This window comes from Peromyscus californicus, unplaced genomic scaffold (assembly GCF_007827085.1).
Source record: "Peromyscus californicus insignis strain IS unplaced genomic scaffold, ASM782708v3 Scaffold_13__1_contigs__length_99412109, whole genome shotgun sequence".
Taxonomy (NCBI): Eukaryota; Metazoa; Chordata; class Mammalia; order Rodentia; family Cricetidae; genus Peromyscus; species Peromyscus californicus.
In genome coordinates this window covers 27,350,647-27,378,614 of record NW_026294424.1, presented here as the reverse complement: position 1 = coordinate 27,378,614, position 27,968 = coordinate 27,350,647, and the positions used below count along the sequence as shown (strand labels likewise).

At 46.8% G+C, this 27,968-nt stretch overlaps 1 pseudogene; it reads left to right on the top strand.

Moving 5' to 3' along the window:
• The first annotated feature begins 22,346 nt into the window (after positions 1-22,346).
• Positions 22,347-22,830, top strand: LOC128108854 (40S ribosomal protein S24-like; annotated as a pseudogene).
• The last annotated feature ends 5,138 nt before the right edge of the window (positions 22,831-27,968 follow it).

Sequence of the window (27,968 nt, the reverse complement as noted above, 5' to 3'; positions counted from 1 at the left end):
AGTCTCTACCAGCCTGGGCTGGTACACACAATTCACAGATTTTTGTGCTTTCTTGCCTTTAGAAACCCACACTTGAGGCACATATGTTGCTTTTCTGGTCCTTCTGGAGTTTCCCTTGGCCCTTTCGTCAGCGTGTAAGCTGTTGATATCCTTGCTTTCCATGGGCCTCCTGTTGGCTGCTCACCATGGATATATTTTTCTTCAGGCAAATGGTAAGTAAAATAACAGTGTCTTCGTAGCATGGCCGCTTGACTTGGATGAAACATATTGTCACTGATATTTACCCAGCCTAGAAAAGCAAAGGGACGTTCCCTGAACCATGCCTCTGGTGCTGCTGTCTTCCTCTCACTGGAACCAGCACCCTAGACTAACACAGACCATTATAGACATCCTCCCAAGGCCCACCCAGCCGAGAGCGGATAGTGCTCGCTCACGGATAGTGCTCGCTCACGGATACTTTCTGCATTAGCTACATCAGTGATTGTTTAAAACCTGGTGAACTTTAAGGCAACTGAAGAGACAGAGGGAGAAAAGCTGCAACAAGGAGGCTCTGGGGCTGACTGCCTTCTAAATGGGCCCCCAAGACAAGGATCCCTATGGAAAGGGGCTCCCCTTCCAGAAAAGGCTAATTAAATACCGCCTGTATTACGAGATAGAGACTCACTCACGGGTGAGGCACCAGACGCCATCATTAAAATATTTGTCACCAGGCATGGTGGTGCACACCTTTAATCCAGCACTCTGGAGGCAGAGGCAGGAGCGTCTCTGTGAGTTTGAGGCCAGTCTGGTTCCAGAGTAGTTGGGGCTACACAGAGAGCCCCTGTCTCAAAAAAAAAAAAATTGTCCTTTCATGTGAACTTCCCTGGGTGCTTAAGTAGTCTTCCAGCTGCCCATCTTGCTATCAGCAGATCAAATAACAATGAGTATTTCTTGTCATTCATTTGCGCTTCTATAAATGCCACAAAAGTATTCTCCAGTTCTTTAAGAAATGATTCCAGAGAAGGCTGAACAAGCTGCAACCTTTGACCCTCTGACTCTGTTACTGCTGAGGTGAGACCTCGGTTAACTCCCGACTCACATCCCTCCTCTGTTCACATTGCCTGCTGCGCCTTCCAGTGCTGCCCCCTCATTTGCTGCCGGAGAGCAAACATTTGCTCAGTGCCGCTCCTGGTCGCTATGTCCTTTCTCTTGAGGATTGCTAGAAAATAGAGCATTGACTCCGGGGCTCTCTCTTCCTCTTTTCCCCTCAGAGCCTCTTGCCGTGTAACAAGATTGTTAAAGACAAATTGCTAACCACCCCTCTTGCACACATACCTCATTAAACAGCTTGCACAATTTTTCCTCCTTCTTTCTCCAGGGCTGCTGTAGGAATACAGGCATTTATAATCGGCACCGCTGTCCTGTGGAACTGCCGGGCTCACATGAAAGAAGGGACACGGTCTTTGTTTTGCAAAAAGCTTTCTTTCAGGTATATGTGATTTCGTTCTGTTTCCTTAATGACTGGCATGATAGGAGACCTCGGGTCACCTGAGGTTGGTGTTGGTTGTTAATGGATTCCGTTGAAATGGCAGAAACTACATAAGACTGACGAAAGGTAGTAGCTTAAAGGTGATCTGTTGCCATTGTCCTCATTTTCAACATTACCGAGAAACTCACGTGAATGGATAGGAGTCAGCCTCTCTCGGCACCTTGACTCACCCAATGAAAAGCCAAGTTTCCAAAATACCCATGAAAAGCAAGGGAGAAATGGGTTCTTTTGAACAGGCCACCTGCTCTGAGTTGGGAAGCCTAGAGTAGGACTGTTTTCCTGCTCTCCCAGGTAGAGCCAATAAGCCTCAGTTTCCCCCATTATGAAAGGGAAATAAAAACGCCCTTCCACCAATATAACATGAGTAAAGCTCTATATATCTAAGATTCTGAAGGTGATGCAACTTTTTAATTAAAAAAATTCTCATTTAATTTTTCTTTTAGATTTATTTATTTCTGTTTTATATGTGGGGATCTTTTGTCTGCATTTAGCACATGCATGCCTGGTGCCCAGTGGGGTCCGAAGAGGGCATTGGAGCTCCTAGAACTGGAGTTACAGACGGTTGTAAGCCTCTGTGTGGATGCTGGGAATCAAACCTGTATCCTTAGCAAGAACAAGTGTTCTGAAGTATTGAGCCACCCCTCCAGGCCCTCCTTCTTTCAGTCAATTAGTTTGTTGAGAAAGTGACTCACTTTGTAACCCAGACCAACATGGAACTTACAACGTGGCCTTGAATAAGACTCCTGCTTTAGTTTCCCAAGAGCTGGGATTTCAGGAGTGTGCCACCACACCCTCCTCAATAAGCAATTTCCTTTTTGTGGCAGCTGTCCTTCTCCTACAGCCCCACAAAATACATAGTCACTTCCATGGTGACTACCTCCTCACAGTCCCTTGGCTTGTCTAAGGACCGGGTTGTCCACCGCAATGAAGACCACTAGGGTGGTAAGTTATCAGTCATAAACTAGCCAGAGTAACAGACGGACTTCGATGGAAAATAAAGGCAGCTGGAAGAGGAATGTCAAGTCACCAGACTGCAACCAAGCTGGCTGAGGAGGCAACCGGAAGCATCAGAGCTGAGGAAGTGCCAGATGGGAGGCAACAGAGAGGGGACAGGTGAAGATCCAGAATGGGCAGAGGCAGAATATAGGACACCAGTTTGCCAAGCCCCTGTGTCAGACCAAACGGCAGTAGTTTCCGTTTTCCTGCCTCTGAAGGCTCCCCCACCACCTCTCCTCGGGGCTGAGGGCTTTGCCATGCCGGGGGCCAGTGAGCACCCCTTCCTTCAGCAGTCTCTGTTCCACAACCTGACCTGGACCAACGCAGCTCCCACTTTGCTCTCCGCGTGCCACAGCTTCCAGTCCACAACACACTCCCCTAATTTGGTGCTTCCTGTTTCCATGGCTGACCAGGAATGATCTACTGACCTCTTTCCATCCTGCTGGTCTCTGCTCAAGCCATTTGTTCCCAGAATCCTCGGACTCCTTCCTGCATTTTTACGCCATTGTTCCCATCTAGAAAGCCATTTCTCTTCTCTCCTTCCTCCAGAGTTTTATCTCCTTTCCATACTATCCAAGATAAAATGGGGAGAAGATAACAAAACACAATAACAAAAAAAAAAATACATCACTCGGAACTGTTACAAAAGGCAAATGACGTCTCAGTGGAGAATAGGGCTCAATTCAGAAGACACCATGGGCAGGTGGATTATGAACCCAAGAAGCAGGGGGCAGGAGGTGGTCCACAGGAGATGAGTAAGAGGAATCCTAAGGGGCAAAGGGGAATCCTGGCTCAACTTTCCTGACAGGATTCTTGTGAAGACAAAGCCACCTGTTGAAATAATGGATGCTATAATACACGTCATGTCACAGTGGTCACATATGGAACATGGGGGCTCTGGCTGGGCCAGATTAGCAGGGCTCTTACTAAAACTGGATTTTATAAGGAAGTGCACAGATGAACCAGAACAAGGTCAGGTGAAGCCGAGAATGTTTGTGAGACCCACTGCAAACTCCCCCTTTCCACGAAGTACTCCAGGATTGCTGGCCCACCAGTTGCTGAGTCTGCCCTGAGTCCCCAGCCATCTATTATCCATTTGGAATTAATGTGTCGTGTAGGATGGTGTTGCACCGTTATCTTTTATCATTTCTGTTATTCAATTTTCTTTGTTTACATCTAGTTCATTTTTTTTTAAAAAAAATCTCTTGTCACATTCTTTTATGTATTTCACAAGTGCCCAAGAAGATGCCTGAATTACATCGACCCTTAATGAACATTTATTAACTGCTTTGGTGAGGTGGCTGGCTTTGCACTTCTTTCTGTCTGTCCTCAGAAAGATCTCTCTAAAGCAGGGCATAGCTGTGATGCTGGAGTCAGAGCACTGGACCTCCAACCTAGTGATGCCACCCACCACCAGCAAGGCTTCGGGAGATCACTTGCTCAGTATAAGCCTCCCCATTAACACTGGCGCTGTGCATAAGGAAGATTCTAGAACACTTAATGGGAGGCAACTACTACTAAAAGGGAAGAATCTGAAACACCTAATAAATAGGAGATGGCTACTATTAAAAGGGCAGTCAAAATGCATTGGATGTTTGCAAGTTTCATAACCTCTATTTGTACTAGAACTATGCTCCGAGAGGACCTAGAAATGGGAATAATTAAATTTATTGTGCTTCTTTGAATGCCTGAAATAACTCAAATGTTTCCCTGGCCTATGGACTGGTGTATAAGGGTTATTAAATGTATTTTGGTTGGCTCCTCGGGGTTCAGAGGGAAGTCTTGTAGACTTGGAATCTACAAAAGAATTAAAGGCCTTTGGTTTAACAAAAGGAGACATGGAAAGGGAGAGGCGAATCTGCCTCCCCACTATCCACCAATCACTCTCACTCCCCAAAATGAGGCCTGATTAGTTTTAATAGTGAAAATGTTGCTTTAGACCAATTCAAAATCGATTTATTAAAATTGACAGATTATCCAGTCCTTTACCATAAAAGGATGCTCTCATGTGCTCTGTGTTTCTCCAAGAAACCTAGGGTTGTAAATGCCTTCCTAGAATGCTATCAATTTAAATGATTGGGAAAAAAAAACAACACATAATAAGTGACAGATTTTTCAAATCAGATAAAGATGGGAACCAGATTATCTGTCTGGGGTGATAGATTGCAGCAATAATAAATTCACTTCAAGACACTGGATCAATTTTTAATCAAGCCAAGAATTATTATTGCAGAAAGATAAAATGACCCATGAGAAGATGCCTTAATTTTCCACCAATCAAATTATAGCCTTTCTAAATAAGATGTAATGAGATCCACAGAATATCCAGGTTACACATCCCACCTAATTACCCCTGTTCCCTGCTATGCAGTGATATAGTGGCAGTAACTGACCTCTGCATTTGCCCAGATGAAGAGGTCATTAGTTTTTCCACCAAGCTGTGGTGAGAATAACAGCAGTGACACATGTCATCTCCTTCCACAGAGTCACAGTCTCTGAGGTGTTTGTTCTTAAAATATACAGGATATGACCTACTGGGTAATAAACTACACAGTCATTAAGTGAAGCTTATGTCTGACAGAAAAACAGCCGCCACCTCTAAGTTGGTGAAGGGAGCCTGGAGGTAAAGAAATCACTCTGCACTTGACATTAAACTTTATCAGCAGGGAAAGACTCCCCTCCCCACCCTCCCCCAGGAACCACCAATCAGGAAATGGAGCTTGAATTACTGACCATTGTAAAGGCTATAGAGAGGCCAGATCCTTAGGTTCAGCTGACCCACCTGTTCCCATCCGTCCCTTCAGGCTAACATGCCTCCATTTGGGATCCTAAAGCTTCCTTCTCTCCTCCGATGCTGCTGGGAGAAAGAGTATCAGTATTCTCCTGAGCAAATCTACATGGGACCCTCCAACAACCGTCCATTCATTCAACAACACTCACTATTGCGAGAAGACATATCCCCTGTCCTTTCTCTGGTTCTTAAAACAGCCCATCCAGCCTGGAGCAAACAAATCAAATCACTTTGTTCTCGATCAGAATTGTGCTAGCTGGTTTTATGTCAACTTGACAGAAGCTAGAGTCATTTCAGAAGAGGGAACCTCAATTGAGAAAATGATTGGCCTGTGGGCAAGCTTGAGGTGCCTTTTCTTGACTGAGACTGATGTGGGAGAGGCCAGGCCAGCATAGGCTGTGCCAGTCCTGGGCAGGTGGTCCTGAGTTGTAAAAGAAAGCAAACTGAGCAAGCCAGGAGGAGCAAGCCAGTCAGTAGTGTTCCTCCACGGCTTCTGCTTCAGTTCCCATCTCCAGGTTCCTGCCCTGACTTCCTTCAGGGACGGGCTATGATTTGGGAGTATAAGCAAAATTAACCCTTTCCTCCCCAAGTTGCCCTTTTGATTGTGGTGTTTTAGCACAGCAATCAATAGAAACCCTAATTAGGGAAAGAGTCACGGGACACAAACTGAGCTGTCTTAGTATTGGAATTTCTTCTATTCCTAGAATGCTCATTCTGAGTCCCTCTTTCAGCCTGTGATTAATCTCTAGCTGAAGCGAGTCTGTTCCTGTACAGAGACTGAGCAAACCGGTGGCCTCGGGGTCATGGTCAGACTTCCATTTTTTTGATGGAATTGGCAGCCAACTTGAAGTGACATCTCTTTGGGATATTCTTATTATTAAAACCTTGGAAGGGCAAATGGCCTTCACCAAGAGTGTACAAACTGCAAAGATCTTGAGTTTTCAAAGACAGTGCAAGGCCACTCCAAGAGCCCCATCAGATAGCTCTCAGATGAACAGCAAACTGACTGACGTGCTAGCCATGGAATGTGGGGGGGGTCAATGACTCTAAAGTTATACTAGACGTTAATTCATTCAATTGCAGGTCTCAACACATATAGTCCCCAAATGTATTCACTGATAATAATTATCATGTATTAGTCTTATTATTTTGATTATTTAATATGTTGTGGAAAGTTTATGTCTCCTCCAAATTCATATATTGAAGTTTCAATGCCCAATATGAAAATATTGGGAAGTGAGGCTTTTTTTTTTTTTTTTTTTTTTTTTTTTTTAGTTTTTTGAGACAAGGTTTCTCTGTGAAGCTTTGTGCCTTTCCTGGAACTCACACTGTAGCCCAGGCTGGCCTTGAACTCACAGAGATCCGCCTGGCTCTGCCTCCCAAGTGCTGGGATTAAAGGCATACACCACCACCGCCCGGCAAGTAAGGTCTTTGGGAAGTATTGAGTTTTCTCAGATGGGGCTAGAGTTCCATGCTGGGACTGGTAACCCCCCCCATGCTGCCCCCCATGCTGGGACTGGTGCCCCCCATCCCTGTGCTGGGACTGGTAACACCCCCCACTCCCCATGCTGGGACTGATAACCCCTGTGCTGGGACTGGTGCCCTCCCCCCCCCCACCCCGTGCTGGAACTGGTAACACCCCCCCCCATGCTGGGACTGGTGAACTCCCCCATGCTGGGACTGGTGCCCTCCCCCCCCCCCCCCCCCCGTGCTGGGACTGGTAGCACCCACCCACCCCACCCCTGTGCTGGGGCTGGTGCCTCTATAAGAAAAGGAAGAGACACCTTCTCTCTACTGTGAGGACATAGCAAACAGCTATCCATCTGAAAATTACATTAATTTTTTAAAATAATGGCAGCCTTTTGAGAGCTGGAAAGGGGCCTCACCATGAACCAAATCTGCTCATACCTTGTTTGGGGCTTCTCAGCCTCCAAAACTGGAAGAAATAAATCCTGTTTAAGCCACAGAACCCATGCTATTTTCATAGCAACCCAAGATGGTTAACATATAAATATATAAGTAATAATTGTTGCATTGATTATGTTACAGTTGATATACAGTAATATGTAATACTTAAAATGATATAAACACGTTTGGGAGCACATTGTCGACAACTTAATATTGACTAAGTCAACCCCACAGCACAAGACCTAACTCCTTCATTCTAACTACAGAGGGAAAAACCAAGGCTTATACGAGATACTAACTTACACACAAAGTCCCGCAAGCAATAACAGCCCAGGCCCAGTCTCCACTTAGCTGCAAAGACACAAAATGGCCATTCCAAGAAATGGGTCAAGTTCAATCTCCGTCAGTCTTCAACAAGGATTCCAATCCCTGGACCACAGCCACGGACAGCCACAATGTCCCACTGGCAGTTCCCCCACTTTCCTATCTTGGCTTTGGATGCTCCTGTGTCCTCCAAGCACTCCACCTTCAAAATAATTGGCACAAGTACAGAGAACGTCATCTTGAATGTAATTAATTCCAGCAATTCATCGTTTGGCTCCCCCCTCCTTGCTAATTTATTAATAACACTTACAATGAAATTGGCAGGCTGTATAAATTCTTACATTTTCTCTTTTCCTTAAAATACCATTCCAGCTGATCTGAATGGTGCTGTGCTAAGATTTACAGTTTATTACCAGTAACACAGCTAGAGCCAATTGACCATAAAAGCCAGCTACTCTTAAGTAACCCAAACTGTCCATTGCAGTGAATAGAACATTTGCTCAGCTGTATCTTGGGAATATTAACATCTTCAAATATCCCTTTGCATCTTGCATTTGAGCAAGCCAATACCCCTGGAGACATCCGTTGAGTGTACACTTCTGTCTTCATGGTGTATTCTTTAAAAAAAAAAAAAACAGCGTAACTATTCAAACAACAACAGGCAGACCATTGGTAGCTGATTTACAGTACTTGTCTATGTTAATTTTCTGATACAGGCAGGTAATCATGGATTCAACTGTAAACACTTGTGTTTTCACGAGTCTATTTTGGGAACACATTGTAAATGACACAGCGTTGTAATTCCGTTGGCCCTATAGTCTCAACAAGTTCATGCAGAGGTAGTGCCCAACTAGTGTATCGTTTTTTAGTAAGTTTTCAAAATGTTACTTTACTAGGAAAACAATGGCAGAGCTTGGAGTCCTTGAACTGGAGTCCTTGAACTGGATCGTCTAAAAGGATCTGTAAAGCACCACATGGTTACTGGAAGCATAGATGTTCTCTCTAAGGCAGCAAGCACTAAACACTAAGTACACACAAAATATACTATCTAAGGAAGATATGACTTTACATCAGGTTCAAGTCTCAGAGCGATACTGACACAGCCCCTGCTCTTACGTCTTAGCATAAAACCCAGAATTCCACAGGAAATATCTGCACAATAATATCCACACCCCAACATCACCCCCAGGCCCGATTTAGTGGGTCAGCCACAGCAGTTAGTGGCAATAGGTGCCCCATGGGCTACAGTATCACCAGCGAGATGTTCTCAATGATGCCACTTGTCTCAGGACACTCACTGAGGTAAGAGGTAAGCATTTGGCTGACACTTTCCAAAGAACCTGGTCATTCAAATAATTTTATTAAAATGTTCTCCTTGCTTCCAAGAAAACAAGAAAAGTGATGCTTAATTAAATGTTTAATGTTTACAGTTCAAATATTAGTTTTAGGTCAAATTTATGATGTACTACACTCATATTTTTTATATTATATAGACTTTATAGTTCATTGGGATTTCTTATATAATCGATGTGTACAGTATATTCAAGCCCATTTATATGACAGAGCACATTTTTATTCTTCAAAATTATGATAAAGGTTTATAGCTCTTGCATCTTTGCTTTTATGAGATATTTTTATCATATCCATGGTTTATTTAATAGTAAGCTCTTGGTCAAGATTGCAATGCCCAATTATGACATTGTTCTTATGGGAAAATGTGACCATTTTACAATATTTTCCAGGAATGGATCATAGTCAAAGGCAAACATAATTGTGCTTTAAAAGAAGCAACACTCGGGCATTTGTGAGTGTGTGCATGTGTGTGTGTGTGTGTGTGTGTGTGTGTGTGTGTGTGTGTGTGTGTGTGTGTTGTGCACATGTCAACCCCTTCTCTCTCTAAGGTGTGTCACTAGACAGCTCTTCCTTTGGGCAAGCTTTGAGAGACACCTGCACTTTCTTGGATGCTCTGGCCCACTGTGCAGTGGTGTGGTGAAACAGCAAAGTCTTTATAGGGTTATCCAGGAGTCCATCACATGTGAGAGAATAAAGACCACTCTGGCCTCGCAGCCACCACCACCCCCACCCCCACCCATGCATGTAGCCTTTTCCTGGCTTCTGGACCTTCTTAACATGTGCAGAGCAAATCCATCCGCCTACTCCAAGATGAACCTAGGTGAGACCAATGGTACAGTGACTCAGAAAATAATCCATAATGCCAAACTTCAAGTGAGCGTGGATTCGGTGTGACTCTGGAGTCCTTTAACACGCCTGACTCCCAAAGTGCCCAGATTTTATTTACAAGGGTTTCTTATTTTCTGCACAGATGTTCAATTCTCCCCAAAGGATCCCCTGAACGATATTACTTATAACACTCAGAAAGCCACATAAAAAGCAGTCTTTCAAATGAAAAGTACCTTTCTCAGTCACTTAAAAAGTAGTGTCTTCCTTTTTAATGGTGTGTATATGCAGTGGGGGGCAGATTGTGAATGTGAATGTAGTGCCCATGGAGGCCAGAAGAAGGCATTGGATCCTCTGGAGTTGGAAGTACAATTGGGTGGGGCTGAGAGACTTGGGAGCTAGGAACTGAACGCTGGTCCCCTACAGAGCAGCAAGTGCTCTTAACTAATGAGCCATTTCTTCACACACACACACACACACACACACACACACACAGAAGTGGGGGACACAAGATCCCACACTGTATCCTAGGCTGCTATGGAACTCACTATGTAGCCCCGACTAGTCTCAACAATCCTCTTGTCTTAGACTCCCTAGTATTGGGATTAGAGTGATTTTTGTTGTTGTTGTTGTTGTTGGTTTGTTTGGTTAGTTGGTTGGTTTGGTTTGGCTTTGGTTTGTTCCAGACAGTTTCTCTGTGCAGCCCTGGTTGTCCTGGAACTCACTCTGTAGACCAGACTGGCCTCGAACTCACAGAGATCCACCTGCCTCTGCCTCCTGACTGCTGGAGTTAAAGGTGTGTGTCACCACCACTGCCTGGCAGGATTATAGTGATTTTACTGTGTCAGGAAAATAAGAAGAACTCCATGTGTCCTAAAAGGTCAGGACACCAAATGGGACATGTGTGGGCAATTTTTAATCTGTCTCCAAAACCATGGGACTCCAAACATGAAACAAGATAACACGGTGAAGCTGTGGAAACTCACTTGCCTTCCCACTTGCAGATCCCAGGTTCTTGTGTAGCCATTTCCTCCTCCTACAGGGAAGAAGGAGCCCCCCAAGACGCTAGGCTAGACACTAATGGCACTTAGCGGGAGCCAAGGAGCTCAGGAAGACTCCTCCCCGAGGCTAGAGCAGTGGTGAACAAGCCGTGGAAAGGGGGGCGGGGTCTGGCCAGCCGCATTGCACCGAGCATTCATGAACTGTCTGGGGTGGGCGTTCGGCGGGGTAGCTGTCTTTGCGTTACCCACGCTACTGTCAGTAAGCCCTCACCCACACTCTGGTGAGGAAACCCAGTACGTTTGCTGGCTCAGTGGGCTAGATTGAGGTGCAGTTGTTTCTTCGGTCTGTTATTGATGAAGAGATGTGTGTTCATCTCCCCGGCGAAAGTCACACCGCACAAGCTCAACCAGGCTCAGCACAGACACTTTCTTTGTTTGCTCGGGCCGCAGGACCTGCCTTGATTGGCAGTGGTAGCAGCCACATTCATACTAGGAAATGTGCCAGGAAGCACGGGGCAGGGAAGGCGGATCAGATGCCATGTCGGGCCTGGGTATCACATGCCGGTGACTCTGGTGGTGAGCTTCTCGGGCTGGCAAGAACACAGGGAAGGGAGCTTATGAGTTGAGGGAAAATGGCAAGTGTCCAGTCAGTACCTTAGTCAGGGTCCAGCTGCAGCCGGCAGAAACCACCCTAGCTCGTTTCAACACAAAGTGACTTATTAGGCACTAGATGGCTTAAAACATCTTTGCAGAGTCTCCAGGAGTGAGTCCTGGTGCCCTACCATGGTGGGAAGCTGTTACCTCCTTATGGCATGTTGGTGTGTTTGGGACAGGGCACCCCTCACACGTCTACACCAGCAGAACAGGTGCCATGGGCCTAGCCTTTAGACTCATTCTTCTCAGCTCTGCTCCAGCCTGGTTACACAAAACCCATCGAGCACACTGAATCTGCGCTCTGAGGGAATGTATTTGAGCTCCTTTTTATTATTATTTTTTCAGCTTTTGCGGCAAGGGAGAGTGGCGTTGTGTTAAAAATCACAGACGGGACCAGCTGTGGAGGCACATGCTGATAATCTTAGTATCCTGGACCTGGGGGCAGAAGAATCAGGCATTCAAGGCTAGCCTGGTCTACATGAGGCCCCATCTCAAACAGAAAAAAAAAAAAAAAAAAATCACAAAGGAGAAGATCGGAATCTAAGACAGCAAAGGAGCCAGGGCGAGTGAGCAGTAAGGAGTGGTTACAAGAGGAAAGCATGGCTTCTGCTCCGGGAGGTGGACTAAGCCAGAAAGGGACGTGCCGAGCTAGCGACTTACACAGAAAGGAGGAAGCAGCTGGCCCAGATGTGGCCCTGACTGGTCCCTTGCAGATGAGGAAGGGCTTACTCAGCTGGTTGCTTCGAATGCTCAGTTTGCTTATTTGCTTGTGTATCTGAAGCAGCAAGTAGAAGCTTCCTGGTCACCCCCTTGCGTTCTTTAAGGAGATTTGGAGAGAGAAAAGGATGGGTCTCTCCCAGTGGTTCAGCCTGCGGTGGCACTTAAGCTGCAGCCAGGCCTCTTTGCATCCAGCCAAGCAGGCAGCTTCTGTGCTCCACAAGGTTACCCACAGCTGCCTTGTCCTCCCACCCCCAACCCCTACCCCAACCCTGCACTTTTCTAAGAAGCATGCAGGAAACTGGAAACAGTGCAGTCCTCTTTGTATGCATATATACCCAACCTTTATGGGTACAACAGAACCCGATCAGACTGAGTGTGCATGGGCAGACCTCTAACACCAAGGCAGGCCAGTGTCGTCTGAAGCCAGTTCTGGACTTGTATTCAGGAATCTGCCCACGTGGCAATGAGAACCCCAGGCAGTTGTTACTCAGGCATCTCTGCATGTTTTATTTGCTCCCCACTATGATGGGATAGAGGTAAGAAAATTTAAGGACTGGGAAATTGAGGTTTAAAAAAGATGATGAATCATTCTAGGGTATACACAAACCAGACCCCAAGACCACTAATGATGGGGCCAGGAGGGATCCCCCACAAGTCAGGGCTTCCACCTTTGGAGCCAGAGTCCAGGAACAAGTGGAGAGGCTTTGGGGGCCCCTACTGAGATGGACCATGTCTTCAGAAGTTCCTGGAGCCCCCCAGGAAGAACTGCAAAGCTTTGTTGTGAAGAAGCCTCCGTAAGGCTTACTAGCTTTTCTGGCTCACGGTGGAAAAAACAATATAAATAATTCTGAAAACAACTTCAGAGCTGAATTGGAAAGTGGGGGTGAGGGGGGAAGGAGAAGGAGAAGGTCTGATGAGGTTTGCTGTTTGTCAGCGCCCGGTGCCCTACACTGAAGCCTGACTTTAAACTACCTATAGTTCCTTACAGGTGTGCCTGTCTTGCCGTTGGCCACCCATTTGCTTCAGAATTCCCCCACACTTTCTCAAGCAGGTGCCCTCAATCCCACCAGGGTCGTTTGCATTTTTGGGGCAACTAGAAACCTTGAAACCAAGAGTGAAAAATAAAGAGAGGACACACCATTTTGACTGTCAATTTGATGAGTTTTAAAATCACCATGGAAACAAATCTCTGGGCATGTCTATGAGGAAGAGTCTCAATTAGTTTAACTAGAGGCCGAATGGCCCACTCTGAATGTGGGTGGCACCATTCCGTGGGTTGGGGTCCTAGACTGGAAAAAAAGGAGACCACACCTGTGTTCACTGACCTCTGCTTCCTGACTGCAGATGCAGCGTGGCCAGCTGCCTTCTGACATCTCAAGTGTCCTGCTCTGGGACACGCACTTAAAAAGTGAAATAAAATATTTCTAATGCACATACTGGTTCAGTGGGTCTTGTTACTAGCTGTCAGTTTCCCTGGTGGCACCAGACCACGCTGGGCTTGGGGAAATCACCTGAAACCCAACAGCTGGGTAGAAGAGGCCACATTGGGTCTTGAGGCCCACCCCTACCCATTGTACCACCGGTTCTAAGTGTCCCTGGCAGCCCCTGGGGACTCACTACAAACGCACACTTGGGGACCCCTCCCCGGATTCACTGTTTCAGAAGTTCCAGGGTATTTGGATTGTTTTTCCTGTTGCTGTCACTGAATGCCTGTGTGTCTGAGGCAGCTCGGGGAAGGAAGGATTTATTATGGCTCATTGTTCAGGGGCACAGTCCACTGTGGCTGAGAAGGCATGGCGTCAGGAGTGGGAGGGAGCTGCAGACACTGTGTCTGCAGCCAAGAAGCAGAGGTTGATGAATGCAAGTGTGGTCTCCTTTTTATCCAGTCTAGGCCCCCAACCCACAGAATGGTGCCACCCACATTCAGGGTGGGCCATCCGGCCTCTAGTTAAACTTAATCTAGACTCTTCCTCCTCAGAGACATGCCCGGAGATTTATTTCCATGGTGATTTTAAAACTCATCAAATTGACAGTCAGCATTAACTGTCATATAAGATAAGATCCACAGGCCTGTTTTAACAAGGCTTCCAGAACTTTCTATGGGATGCTGCTGCTCGAAGCCACCACATTGTGCGATACTTGATTTTTCAGGGACTGGGGTGACCTGCATCTTCTTTGTTAGGGTTTTATATTGTTTCATTTACTTTCTGCTTTTTAAGCCTTTTCTGCCATTTCTCCATGGAGTCTTGGGCTGTCTTTGGAATTTTGATATATTACAAACGCCTGTGCTAATTACTATCGCTCAGGAGATAGTTTCTTCAAGTAAAGCAGAGAAGATATTGCCTCTGTCCCGAAAGACTCATTGCTCTTGTCTCCTCCCCTAAGAGAGACGGCACAGCCCATCACAGAACACACCGGAAGCACTTAACGGGCCATCCAAACCCAATCATGGCTGAGCTCTGGGCTATGAGGCGCAGTTTAGCTGCTGCAGGCCCGTGCTTCATTCCTTGGAAAGGATCATTCCCCCAGGCCTGCGTCCGGAGGTGTCTACGCTCCAGTGGAAATGTTTCCCCGGAAAATTCCCCACTACGACAGCAGCAAAGATGTAGTCGCTTCTTTTTCTCACCCAGAGCCACAGACCTCCAGCGTTTCCCCAGAGCAGGCCTCTGCGCTGTCTGTGATAAAAACGCAGGAACACAAAAACCGGGAAACAAACAAAACGTTGTTCTTCTTCTTGAGCCCAAAACGATCGCATCACGTTCTGTTCCGTTCACAGTCCGCCGCTCGCAGGTCGGCGCCACCCTTCCCTTCACCTGACCCAGTCCGTGCATCCTCACCTCGTGCCTGCGCTGGCTGGACGCCAGGCAGGGCGTGTTAGAAGTTGGGAGTGTGATACGCTCTCGACGACAGCACATATTTCCCGGCATCTGCACTAAATTCAAACCAGTCTTCACAGCACGATTAGACACGACCAAAGGCACTTGTAGCCAGTAGGTGTCCTTTGATTGTATTTTTAGAATAGCCCATGAATAAAATAGAGTTGGATTGCCCAAAGAAAACCAGTAACTGCATCTGACAGTTGGAATATCTGGAGAATTCCAACGTGTCACTTGGAGATTCATTCCGGCAATGTCACTGGAAGTAATGTGTTCTATTCTGATTCCCGACTTCCGATAACCCAAGAGTTGATTCAAGTGTTGAAAGATACAAGAAAGCAACCCCAAAGCCCAGTGCCATTGAGAGAACAAGTGCTAGCCGCGTGTGCATACACAAGCACAGGCATGCAAATGTGTCCAGTGCCATTTGAGACCAGGAAAAACCACAGAAAGAAAAACCAACTTCACAGCCTCCTGCTGAATCGCCTCTGCCTAAATCAGAGCCTTTACCAAGAACTCCAAGTTCGCCCTCCCGCTGTCTCCGTCAGTATTTAATTAATGTTCACTCACATTCCCACAACTCCTATTCCTCAAGTTCCATCGAGCCCCGCCCCAGAGAACAGAAACAGATCTGCACTCCCAGAAGCTGGCACTCTGGCCGCATTTAACAGGAAGTGGCACTGACAGTAATTGGAGTTTCATATCAAGGTAAATAAATGGTGAGATCATAAGAACACACTCCAGCGGGCCCTGTGCATCCCGGGACCGCTAACATCAGAGAAGCGAGTTTATGATCAGGCCTCGGTGGAGTTGCATTTGCTATAAACAAACAACGTGAAGAAAGCCTCGCCTTTGTCATGTGTGACTCCCACTGAAGAGAAAATGAATATTCTGTTTCATATATTTGTTACCAGAAGCTGTGGCTTCATTTATTTAGCAGGAAGCTTTCACCTCCTCCTCACGCAGACCCATGTCACGTGGCCAGCGCTGGGCCTGCAACCTCTCCCAGCAAGCAGCTTCTGATGCAAATTATCCAACCGATTAAATGTGCTGGGGTATTAGCTTCCAAGTGAGTCCCTTTAAAGGCGGCTTGTCTTTCCCTTTTATCCACATGGAAGGGAGTGCTCGCCTGCCTCCTAGGACTAGTGAGCTTTCTCTGGGACAAGCTTTCTCAGCCTCGGCACCATCGGCACTTGTTGCCGGCTGGTGGATGGCAGTAGGCACAAGAACATCTCTGCGGACATTACATGATGCCTGTGGCCTAACCTGGGACCTGCAGACATGCCACACTACATGGCCAAAGTTAATTCCGGTTCGCAGGTGGAATTAAGATTGCTAACCAACTGACCTTGAAACAGAGAGACTCTCTAGGAGGACCTGGGGGGCCCAGGGACATCCTAGGCCCTGAGAAGTGAAGATGAAAGAGGTGAGATGCTGGGAAAGACCACAGTGTTTCCAAATGCGAGAGGGACTTGATCCACCGCCTCTGGCTTTGAATACAGGCAAGGGACCACAAGCCAAGGAACATAGGCAACTTATTGAAGCTGGAAAGGCCTAAAGAATGGATTCTGTGGTAGAGCTCCAAAAGAAGGCAGCCTGATGACTTCCTGGATTTAGACATCCCCTGGGCTGCATGTGCACTCTGACCAAATAAATATAAGAAGTAAGTCTGTATTGCTATAAACATGGCGACTTCTCATGGTGCTAACTGTTCTAGCGGCTTTGTAGTAAAAGGGAGTGTGGGGCTGTCTCACGCGCTGAGTTGCCCCCACCTTCACATGTTTAGCTACATCCATCCCTGAAAGAGATGCCAGAAGGATTTTCCCCAGTGGGAATCAATCAAAAATGTCTCCAAATGCCTGGTGGTGATGGTGCACACCTTTAATCCCAGCACTTGGGAGGCAGAGGCAGGTGAATCTCTGTGAGTTCAAGGCCAGTCTGGTCTACAGAGTGAGTTCCAGGACAGCCAGGACTACATAGTAAGACCTAGTCTCAAAAAAAAAAAAAAAAAAAAAAAAAGGCTCCAGACATTGTGACATTGCCACATGTCTCTCTCTGGTTGGCAAACTCACCTGAACTTGACCACCGCCCTCAGGCTATTTTCAGAATCGTAGTCTATCAGTGTGAGCTTTCCACCACTGCTAGGCCAAGCAGTTTCAATACTCCAGTGTTGTGCCTCCCAAAGAATTTGTTCTGAAGAAAAGAAAGAAAGAAAAAAATCTCCACACCAAATGTGGTGGTGTACCTGTAACACCAGTCCTCAAAAAGGCTGAGGCAGGAGGATCTCAAGTTTGAAACTAGATCAGGCTACATATGGTGAGACCCTGCCTCAAAAGGAAATCCTCACTGGCATTAGAAGGAAGCAAGCTCACTCTGCAGAAGGCAGGTGAGAAGGTGTGAAAGATATAGGCCAAGACCAGACCAGTGCAGGGTTAGCCCACCCCGGGGGATGGGGGAGGGGGACCAGACCAGTGCAGGGTTAGCCCACCCCGGGGGTGGGGGAGGGGGACCAGACCAGTGCAGGGTTAGCCCACCCCGGGGGTGGGGGAGGGGGACCAGACCAGTGCAGGGTTAGCCCACCCCGGGGGTGGGGGAGGGGGACCAGACCAGTGCAGGGTTAGCCCACCCCGGGGGTGGGGGTGCGTAGTAATAACAGCGCTGCTAAGGGGTTGACAGTACTTACATAGCCTCCAAAACTATTAGCAGCTGCGTTGTGACCCCCGCCCCCAAGGCATGCTGGGACATTCTTCCCACAGCTTGCAGGTTTCTGTAGCCTGCACATCAGAGGTGGAGAAACAACAGAATAGATGGAGAATGGAGAAGCCATTGTTGGTGTTCGGAAGGCTTGAAGGGTGTTAAAGGTGATAGAGAGTGATGAGGAGGGCACACACATGTCAGAAACCTGCTCTTGGTCTGTCCAGTCCTAGGACCAATGAAGCCAGGGCTCACATCGTTACTGAGGCTGATCCTTTACTGTATTTTGGCAATGCCGGGGACAGAGTCCCGTGGCAAGTGCACTACACCAAGCTACATTCATGGCCCTCACACTGCTTCACACATATATGTGTGTGTGCAAATGTTGGGGGTGGGGGGAGCCTGTGAGCATCTGTGCAATTGAGTGTGGAGGTCAGAGGTCAGCTTTGGGTGCCATTCCTTAGGTTTACTACCCACCTTGTTTTTTGAGACAGGATCTCTCAATGGCCTGAAGGTCACCAAGTAGACCAGTCTGCTTGGTCAGCAAACTCCAGGGCCACCTGTCTTGTCTCTGCTGGAATCACAAAACGGGAACCTCTGAATCTGGCTTTTGCACATGAATTGTAGGATTCGAACTTAGGTCTCCACGCTTGTGAAGTGCTTTGGCTGGTGCTTTACCCACTGAACCACTGTCCCTCTGCTGGCTGGTCCTATGTCCACTTGACAGGAGCTAGAGTTATCTGAAGGAGGGAATATCAATTGAGAAAACGCCTCCATAGGATCTAGATGTAGGGCATTTTCTTAATTAGTGATTGATGGGGAGGGCCCAGTCCATTGTGGGTGGTGCCATCCCTGAGCTGGTGGTCCTGGGTTCCATAAGAAAGCAGGCTGAGCAAGCCGTGAGGAGCAAGCTAGTAAGCAGCATCCCTCCATGCTTCTGCATCAGTTCCCGCCTCCAAGTTCCTGCCCTGTTTGAATTCCTGTCCTGACATCCTTCGATGATGAACAGTGACATGGAAGTGTAAGCCAAGTAAATCTTTTCCTCCCCAACTTGCTTTTTGGTCATGGTGCTTCATTGCAGCAATAGAAACCCTCACTAAGACATCCCTAGTCTACTTTACACCACTTCTGATGAACACACACCCACACACACCAGGAGCAGGGAGTAGAGAGATCTTGGAAAACGTTTTTGAATAGAAGTTAACCATGAAAAGTGACAATGGTTCCTAAAGGTTGGGCTGTCCCCTTATTCCCGGCCCCTGGTTCTGTTTCCTGTGTGTCAGCCCTAGGAGCTTTGAACAGTGTTGCCGGGTGTGCAGTCAAGATGTCTGGAGGAAACCCCCTCTGTTCTGACCCTGACCACTCCTAATCCCCTGGCCTACAAGCTTCTTTGGCTTTCACTGTCCTTTTCTCACTACAGACAATGGCTTGCTGGAACACTCGTTTGCAGCCCACCTGCTCCAAGAGCTTTTCCAATGACCCAGCGGCGGTGTTCGCTATCCCTAGGCAACCACCTCTTGGGGCCAAACTGATCGGGCTGCTACGATTCCTGTTCCCCATACTTGTGACACAGGGTCCATCTCTCTAGAAAAGGCCCCCATTAAAGCACAATTCACTGCATGAACCGCAAATCCCAGACCTGCTCGGTGTCACTTGGTAGGCTCAAGGGGTTTAAGAGTGTTTCTTTTATTCATGGAAGATTCAGGAAGGAGCTGCAAAGGCAGGGAGAGGAAGCAACTGCCAGACAGACAGCCATCCTCCCTGCAATGGGTAGTAAGTAGGCATCCATAAAGGGCCATTCCATTCCCAAGGATTCTTCTCCAGGCCTGCATGTCTGGCTCATTCTGCTATCATATTAAGCCCGAGAAATCAATGTCAGACCCTTTGCAGAGTCCAGTGTCAGGGATATTTCCTGCTATTTACCTGAGTTTCCCTTTCCTTAGCTTCCCCCACCCCCTTTTTCCTTCAAGAGGTAATTAGCCTTGGGGAAAGAGGACAGAAATGGAACAGTGCATCAGGAAAAGCATTTGGGTAATGCTTTATTGATGTCATGTTTAACAACACTGCCCCCCCCTCCCGAAAAACCAGAGAGTAGTTATTTAAATTGGTATGTGATGGAGCCATTTTATTATCTTACACCGAGCTGAACAAACGGAAGCCAAACCGCTTCTATCACCCAGCTGGTAATTAAACAGAATAAAATGCCTCTCAGCCACTGCAGGGGTGGCGGGCCCCCCTGGAAACCCCTGTCGAGGGCTGGAAAGCTGGTCTGCCTCCAGGCTCGGTGCTACTCCATCAAGATGAGGTGTCCTCTGCAGCAGGGAGTTCGGCCTTCAGTGTCAGAGTGGCAGGGAGGAGATCCCAGGCAGGAGGCACACAGCCTCCATCAGAAGCAGAGTGGGGGGTGTCTGCTGGAATGGCTCAGAGCTTCGGCTCTGGTGCTTGTCAAGCTAAGGCAGCCAGTGCTTGTGCTTGGGCGACTTCCACTGGGGTGCGGGGGGGGGGACGAGAAGGGGAATCCTGAGGCAAGACCTCTGATCCCACTTTAAAAGCACACCCTGAAACTTCTGTGGGGATGGACTGTGCACGACCAGCATGCCTAGGAAAAGAGACATGTAAAAGTTGCGTGGGTTATTTGAGGGAACTTCATTCAATCAACGTTTACTATTACTCCCTATGTGAAAATGAACAGTTACAGAAAAAAAAAATTTTTTTTTGAAAAGGACAATACATAAGACATGGCTCCTTTTTTGAAAGTAGGTCGATATTTATAGAAGTAATTGTGCTACAATTTGGAACCAAATACTTGCTCTAGGGAAGGTACAGCCAAATCCTTCCCCGCCATTCACAATGATGAAGGGATCCAGGAGGGTCTGAGGAAAGGCAGGGTATCTGAGCTGAGCCTTTCAGTCTGATGAAGTACCCAAGCTGGGCGTGCAGCTGGAGCAGAGGCCCAGTGACACAGTTACAAAGCACATCTGGGGGGGCAGTGCTCCCCATAGGCTGAAAGCTGAGAAGGAAAACGATCCTCCTGGATGAGGAGCTCAAGCAGCCTCAGCTACATCAGTGCATGGCAGTACCACCTACTGTACACTTACCTGAGCACCTACTGTACGCTCAGTGAGTCTGACCAGCATGCTCCAAAGTGGCCCCGTGTGTCATACATACCCCTGTGTGATCTCTACCGCAGTTTGACATGGCCTGCTTCTAACCAAAGGAGAATGTTACAAGGGGTTAGTTGTCGCTGCCTGATCTGGTTACATTCTAAGTTCGAGGATCTACTCTCAGGATTGCGTTATATTTTGCTCATAAGACTTCACCCTAGGTGGCGAAGAGGCAAGAGACAGCTCAGTGGTTAAGAACACTTGTTGCTCTTGAAGAGGGCCTGGGCTTGGTTCCCAGCACCTACATGGCAGCTCACAACTCCAGTTCCAGAGGATCCAACACCTTCTTCTAGCCTCTGTGGGCACCAGGCATGCATGTGTTTTGAATACATACATGCATGCCAAAGACTCACTATATAAAATAAAGTAAATAAATCTAAGAGGGGAGGCTTTGCTGAGGCTAAATGAGACAGTGCTAAAAAAAATAAGATTTTATCTTATGAGGAGCGAGAGGCTCTGTTGTTGGCTTTGAAGTAAAAATAAGACACAACGTGATAAGAGGATCGTGTAGCAAGGACTGGGCCTCTGGGAGCCGGCAGTGGCCTCCAACCGATGTCCTACTAGTAAGGAAAGAGGCAGATGAGTTCTGCCAATGGTTAAAGAAAGCAGATCCCTCCACATTCCGTGACGGACTTTCCTCCTCCTTCCCTGAGAGGAGCAGGTCCGGGAGGAAGGATTGGTTTCTGGTTCACACCTTCAAAGGTTTCAGTCCACTCTAGCTGGGGGAGTGTGGTGGAGCGGACCACAGCCACCACCAGGCAGAGAAAAGGGGAACCAGAGAAGAGGGGTGGCAGATATGGTCCTCAGGGACCTTCCTCCAATGCCCTACACCTACATTTCATCACCACCCCCAAAATGCCTCAGATTATGAATCCATACGGAGGTTGGCTAGGCCATCCAAAAGGTGTAAACAGTTGAGGTGAGGGTTGGACATGCCCTCAAGGACACACACGGAACCACACTTCACCGATCCCTTGGCTGTTTCTCAATCTACACAACTTGACAATCAAAACTGATCAACACATCCAGGCAAGCCTTGGATGAGACCACAGCCACAGCCAGAGCATCCGGAAACCCTGGGTAAGAATTGCCTGGGATCTTGGCCCACAGAAGTGGAAAGCAGTGGCTTGGGTTTGGGAGTTGTTTTATAGCTGTTATTGCTATTGTTGCTTTTCAAATTCTTCTTTCCACTTCCTATTTACATAACATTTTTATTAATTCTTTGAGAATGTCGTGCATGCATACAATATCTTTTGATCATATTCACCCTGTATTCCCACCCCCCAACTCCTCTCGGATCCACTTCCCACTCACCACCCCATCTTGATTTTGAGTCCTCTTCTAAGTCCAATGTGTGCTGCCCACATACTTACGGGCGTGGGGGCATCCACTGGCCACGGTCATCCTAGCAGGGGCCACACTTTAAAGAAACCTGACTCTCCCAGCAGCCAGCAGTGGTTAATAGCTCCTCAGTAGAAGGACTGAACCCCCACCCCTACCCCCCACCCCCCGCGCCCGGCCTCGGGTCCTTCCGTGCGCGTTGATATGATTGGCCGGCAGAGAGCGGTCCTCTTTTCCTCCTGTGCAGCTCGGGCACCGTAGCCATCATGAATGACACAGTAACAATCCGGACCAGGAAGTTCATGACTGTCAGCTTCAGAGGAAACAGATGGTTACTGATGTCCTTCACCCTGGGAAGGCAACAGTACCAAAGACCGAAATTCGGGAGAAGCTAGCCAAAATGTACAAAACCACACCAGATGTCATCTTTGTGTTCGGATTCAGGACCCACTTTGGTGGCGGCAAAACAGCTGGCTATGATTCTCCTCTAGATTATGCTAAGAAGAATGAGCCCAAACACAGACTGGCAAGACACGGCCTCGATGAGAAGAGGAAGACCTCCCGGGAACAGCGGAAGGAGCGCAAGAACAGAATGAAGAAGGTCAGGGGCATGGCAAAGGCCAACGTTGGTGCTGGCAAAAAGCCAAAGGAGTAGATCTGCGGTGATTTCATCTGCGGTGGTGCACAGACAATTTCGGGGAGAACAAATAAACTAAAAGCTTATGTGTCTGGAAAAAAAAAAAAAGGAGGACTGAAGTGCTGACTTGCTTGTTTGCTCTTGTGCAGGCAACCACAGCTGCTGTGAGTTCGTGAGAGCCATCAATGGTCCCGTCATGTCCAGATGTTCCACTATGTTCCTCCCTGATCCCTGTCTCTTCCAGTCTGTGTGCTCCCTCTCCCAAGATGGTCCCTGAGCCTTGGAGTAAGGGGGGATGAAACATTCTCATGGATGCTGCACTTCACAGACACCCATTCTTCACACTTTGACCAGCTGTGAGTTTCTGCGTTAACCACTGTCCACTGAACAAAGGAACTTCTCTGACAAGGGCTGAGAGCTGCCCTAATACAGAAACAGTGTTTTGTTGGTGGTAGTTATTTTTTAGCTAACTACACTCATGGTAACATCATTCTGCACCAATACATGAGGGTAACTGATAGTGCAGAGTGTTAGCAGTCAAGACCAGAGCAGGGAGGCCTGCCTCACAGAAAAGGCCTTCCTATCTTCTTCCTTAGAATTGCAAGCACCTTTTTAAATGAGCTAGCCTATATGGACAATGCTCAGGACAAATCCTTGGGTAAGAACTGATGTCCTAAAGGAATATGGAGAATTTGGTTCTGCAAGGTGACAGTACATAGCAGACCTCAGATCTCGGATTCTACACTCGACTCTGACGCCCAGTCATGTAGTTTTAAGGTGAATTGCCACTGGATGCTGCTCAATGAGGGTGTTGTTTCCTAGGTACAAGGTATCCTCAGCCCTTGCTTTTTTTGAGTGGGAGGCAGTGGCTCCCACCACCAGGCTTGCTGAGTGACAAGATTAGGACACATTGCATTCCAAGGACCATCACTGCAAGCCCAACCTCTCTGCACATTCTAAGAACTGTAGATGGAATTCAGCAAAAATAGGATCCACATCCCTCTAAAAACTGTCTCCCTCATGAAGCATGGTTGGGTCTCAATTCCTGTGGAAATGGCAAGTGGGAAACTGAGGGATGGGTGGACTCTTGTGAGAGTCTACAGTCCAGAGCACAAGAAATCATCCAAGTTGCCCAGCCCACCCTGAATACATTCTGCAACTAGTCCACATAGAAAAGCAGAATTCAGAGAATGCCTCATTCCCCTTGGCTGTTTAAACCAGCAACTCTGTTCTTGGGATGGCAAGGCTCTCACAAATAAAGATTTAGCTTCCTGCCTGGGAAAAAAATGTAAATGGACTGGAAATATAATGGACAATGTGTGGCCCACTCAACAAAAGATAATGTGCGTGGAATTGGGGGAAAGCAAACCTCATTCCATCCACACATTCCATTCAGTTGTTCTAAAATACACATTTTATATATACATCTGTGTGTGTGTGTGTGTGTGTGTGTGTGTGTGTGTGTGTGTGTGTGCGTGCATTTGAGAGCATTCACACGATGGGCTTGAAATTAATAATCAAATTTGCACATCATTTTAATTAAATCCACATTTTTCCTGTCTCCCCAGCTGTTGGCCCGTTGTTTTGTGGAATATATCTGGCAGTCCTCAAAATTCTCCACAGTCACCAGTCCTCTCAGTCCCTAGATACACCTGCTTTCTGCAGCTGGTCCCCAACAGGTGCAGCGGAAGCCTGGTTGATGGGCATTATAAACACCCTGCTGTTCAGCATCTGTGAGGTAACAAAGGGCCCAATTCTAACCTCAGTACGCCTTCCTTCAGGGCAAGTGAAAAACACCCTGTGTGAACCAAACGTGCTGGTAGGCGCCATCAGCCACTGCCTCACTCCAGGAAGAAATGCTCCAGGTCAAGCAGGCGTTAACAGCTGAGTCACCTTCCCAGTCATTAACGAAGGTCCCTTCTGAGAGCTGGCCCTGGTTGTTCCTGGTTTATCTCATCTTCCAAGCCCTCAGCTAGTGGCCTGGATGCTCGTCTCCACCCTAATGAGCAAGGCACAAATCTCCTCCTGGTCCCCCAGTTTGTGACCATTAGCCACCTGGTTTTGATTGGGGAGCCTGCAGACCAGTGCTTCCCATAGAACTTCCAAATGAGAAGCATATGGAAGCCACACATAATGTGAGAATTACCACACTGCCGTTCCTTGTTGATAGAGTGATAGATATTTCAAAGCAAGACATTCGGAATATTGTTCAGCATCTTTTGGGTTCAATTTGGATGTTGTTCCAAACCCTGGAGTTTGGAACAGAGTTCAGCTAATTCCTCCTGTGATGATCTGAAAAATCTCTCCCCTTTTCCTGATGGCATCTACATAATTAGTCCAGATATAAACATGGGTCTAAAACTGCACTCCATGGCACCCAGGTTAATGGACTCATGCAATAAAGCAATAGGTTACGATAAGGAATTTCAATACAATTAAAACCGTAAAGCTAATGATGATCTGTTTCAAATGAATCTCTAGATGGGAAAGAAGCATTAAAATCACTTCTTCATTAAACAGTTCTGGTTCTACTCACAGAGGTTCACAGAGGGCGTCAGTCATCTAACACATAAGCTGAGCTGGGACTAAACACATAAAAACGGCCACCATGCCAGCTTTCCTGGCACTCACACCTTGTGCCAACGCACTACTCCCCCTGCACCTGTGAGGTGAAGTTCAAGCTCCACTCCATTGGCATCCTCTGTGGCCTTCTCATTCACTCTCCAAGCTACTGTATATAGCCCAGGCAGTGTACAGTCTGCATATAGTCTGTCAGTTACCTGACATGTGCTGAGATTGCATCAGGATGTCATATGATCCTTAGCAGCCAGGATACCTCGATACTTCCTTGACAAACTCATCACACTGTGACTGTTAAAGGACCATGGAGCATTGTGTGAGGGGCTGCATTTATCTCCATCCAGGATCCTTATTGATGGTCACTATAATGTCTAAAAAAACAATCCCTAAGTCAATGAAACATGGATTTGGAAAACAAAACAGGTGTAACTCGACAACTAATGGTGCAGAACAGAATATCGAAGCGTGGGCTTTCAAATCACTCAGCTCCACCCACTTCCTCGTTCCTTCACAAAGATCCACTGAGGTAAAGCGTCAGGTGGTGTTCTCACAGGAAGGAACCCATCCTGGCTCTTAGGGATAGCCTAAATGTTCTCCCAGGGATCTCCCTATTATAAATACTGGGGGGCAAGGCATGTATGACCATAGAAGGCAGAAGTTATAACCTGCTGTGGGAAATGGCAGACAGAGAGGCTGACTAACCACATCATGTCATACACACATTGTTCTTGAATTTGGTTGTAAATCAGAGAGACCTATGACCTTTCTAAAACTACTGATGGCCAGACTCCATCCTCTGAGGATCTATGTGTCCCATTGGGTAATTTTTGTGTGTGTTAGAAAGCACAAATCCCCAGGATGAGGCTGCTGGTTCTCACACTCCCCCAAGAGGAATGGCCTGAGTCTGTTTTCAAAGGCCAGTTCTGATGCTGGGGTGGTGCAATACGGCTGGACTTGGGCCATGGTCTCAATACGGTCTACCCTGTAATGTATTCAACCATTTTCTTCTTGTTTGATATTTAGGTTCTGTTTCATAGTCTGATGTTATAAATAATAATGCACTGAACATCCTTGGGCATTCAATTTCTGAATAATTTACTTTATAATAGACTTATAAAAGAGAAATTACTGAGTCATAAAGGATGTGAGCTCTTTTTCAGTTCTTAATACATATTGCTAAATTGATTTCTATAATGCTTATGCCAATTTATATTCCAAACAGCCAAGTCTGCAAATGTACCTCACTGTACCCTTACCAACACTGAAGAATATCTTTACTTCTGCCAATTTGATAGGTGGAAGTGGTTCCTCATTTCAATTGGCATTTCTTTATTATAAAAGCAGAACTTTCAATGTTATGAGTCATTTATAATTTTGCAAATAGCCTATGTCCTCTGTTGGATCAGTCTTAAATTATTCCTTTGTCAAATGTTTTCAGTTGAAGTCTATCATAGATCCCCCACCCCCTTAGGAGACTACATTTCCAATTTCATAATTAAAGTCAGAGGGGAAAAACAAAAGCTTTTCAAAGAAATTCATCACTGGGTTGTGAGAGCACCCCGGCACTCACATGAAGAGGGCGTGCCTACAACTGTAGTCACATGAAAAGGGCGTGTCTGCCCCTGTACTTACATGAAGAGTCATGTCTGCTCCTGCACTCACATGAAGAGTCATGTCTGCTCCTGCACTCACATGAAGAGTCATGTCTGCTCCTGCACTCACATGAAGAGTCATGTCTGCTCCTGCACTCACATGAAGAGTCATGTCTGCTCCTGCACTCACATGAAGAGTCATGTCTGCTCCTGCACTCACATGAAGAGCGTATATCTGCTCCTGTACTCTCATGAAGAGCGTACATCTGCTCCCGCAGGCAGAGGTTGACCATAAAATCAGAGTGCTGATCTTTTTCTTCCATAGCATTTGTGTATTTCAACTTACAGCAGGAAAAATAAGACAGATTCTGAATTTTGTTCCTTGAGGCAGAGCTAGCTGTTTGTTTCGAAGTTTTACTTTCTTTTTTAAGCAAGAAAGGAAAGGATAAGTAATAGAAATAAAACTACCATCAACATTTTCCCACATCAGAGAGAAATAGCCACACAAAACCAGGGATAGGTTGCAGGCAAACATGTTTGTGAAGAACAGTCAGAACACTCAAATTGCTGAATTTCACTATGAAAGCAGACAATAAAACTGAAATATTTAAATCTTTTCGAGACAACATAAACTTTGAGTACTAAATTCAGCCTACATACTGTGGAAACTAAGTTAAATCAGAATTTATTAAGCACTTGGCATGTCAGTTTTTAGACCTGTCTCAGGTATTCCTCAAAATAAGTCGTCATCCAAATTTATGATTTTAAAGATTTGGTTTTTTTTTTTTTTGGTTTTTCGAGACAGGGTTTCTCTGTGTAGCTTTGCGCCTTTCCTGGAACTCACTTGGTAGCCCAGGTTGGCCTCGAACTCGCAGAGATCCGCCTGGCTCTGCCTCCCGAGTGCTGGGATTAAAGGCGTGCGCCACCACCGCCCGGCAAAGATTTGTTTTTAGTGCATGCATACATGCCCGTGTGTGTGTGTGT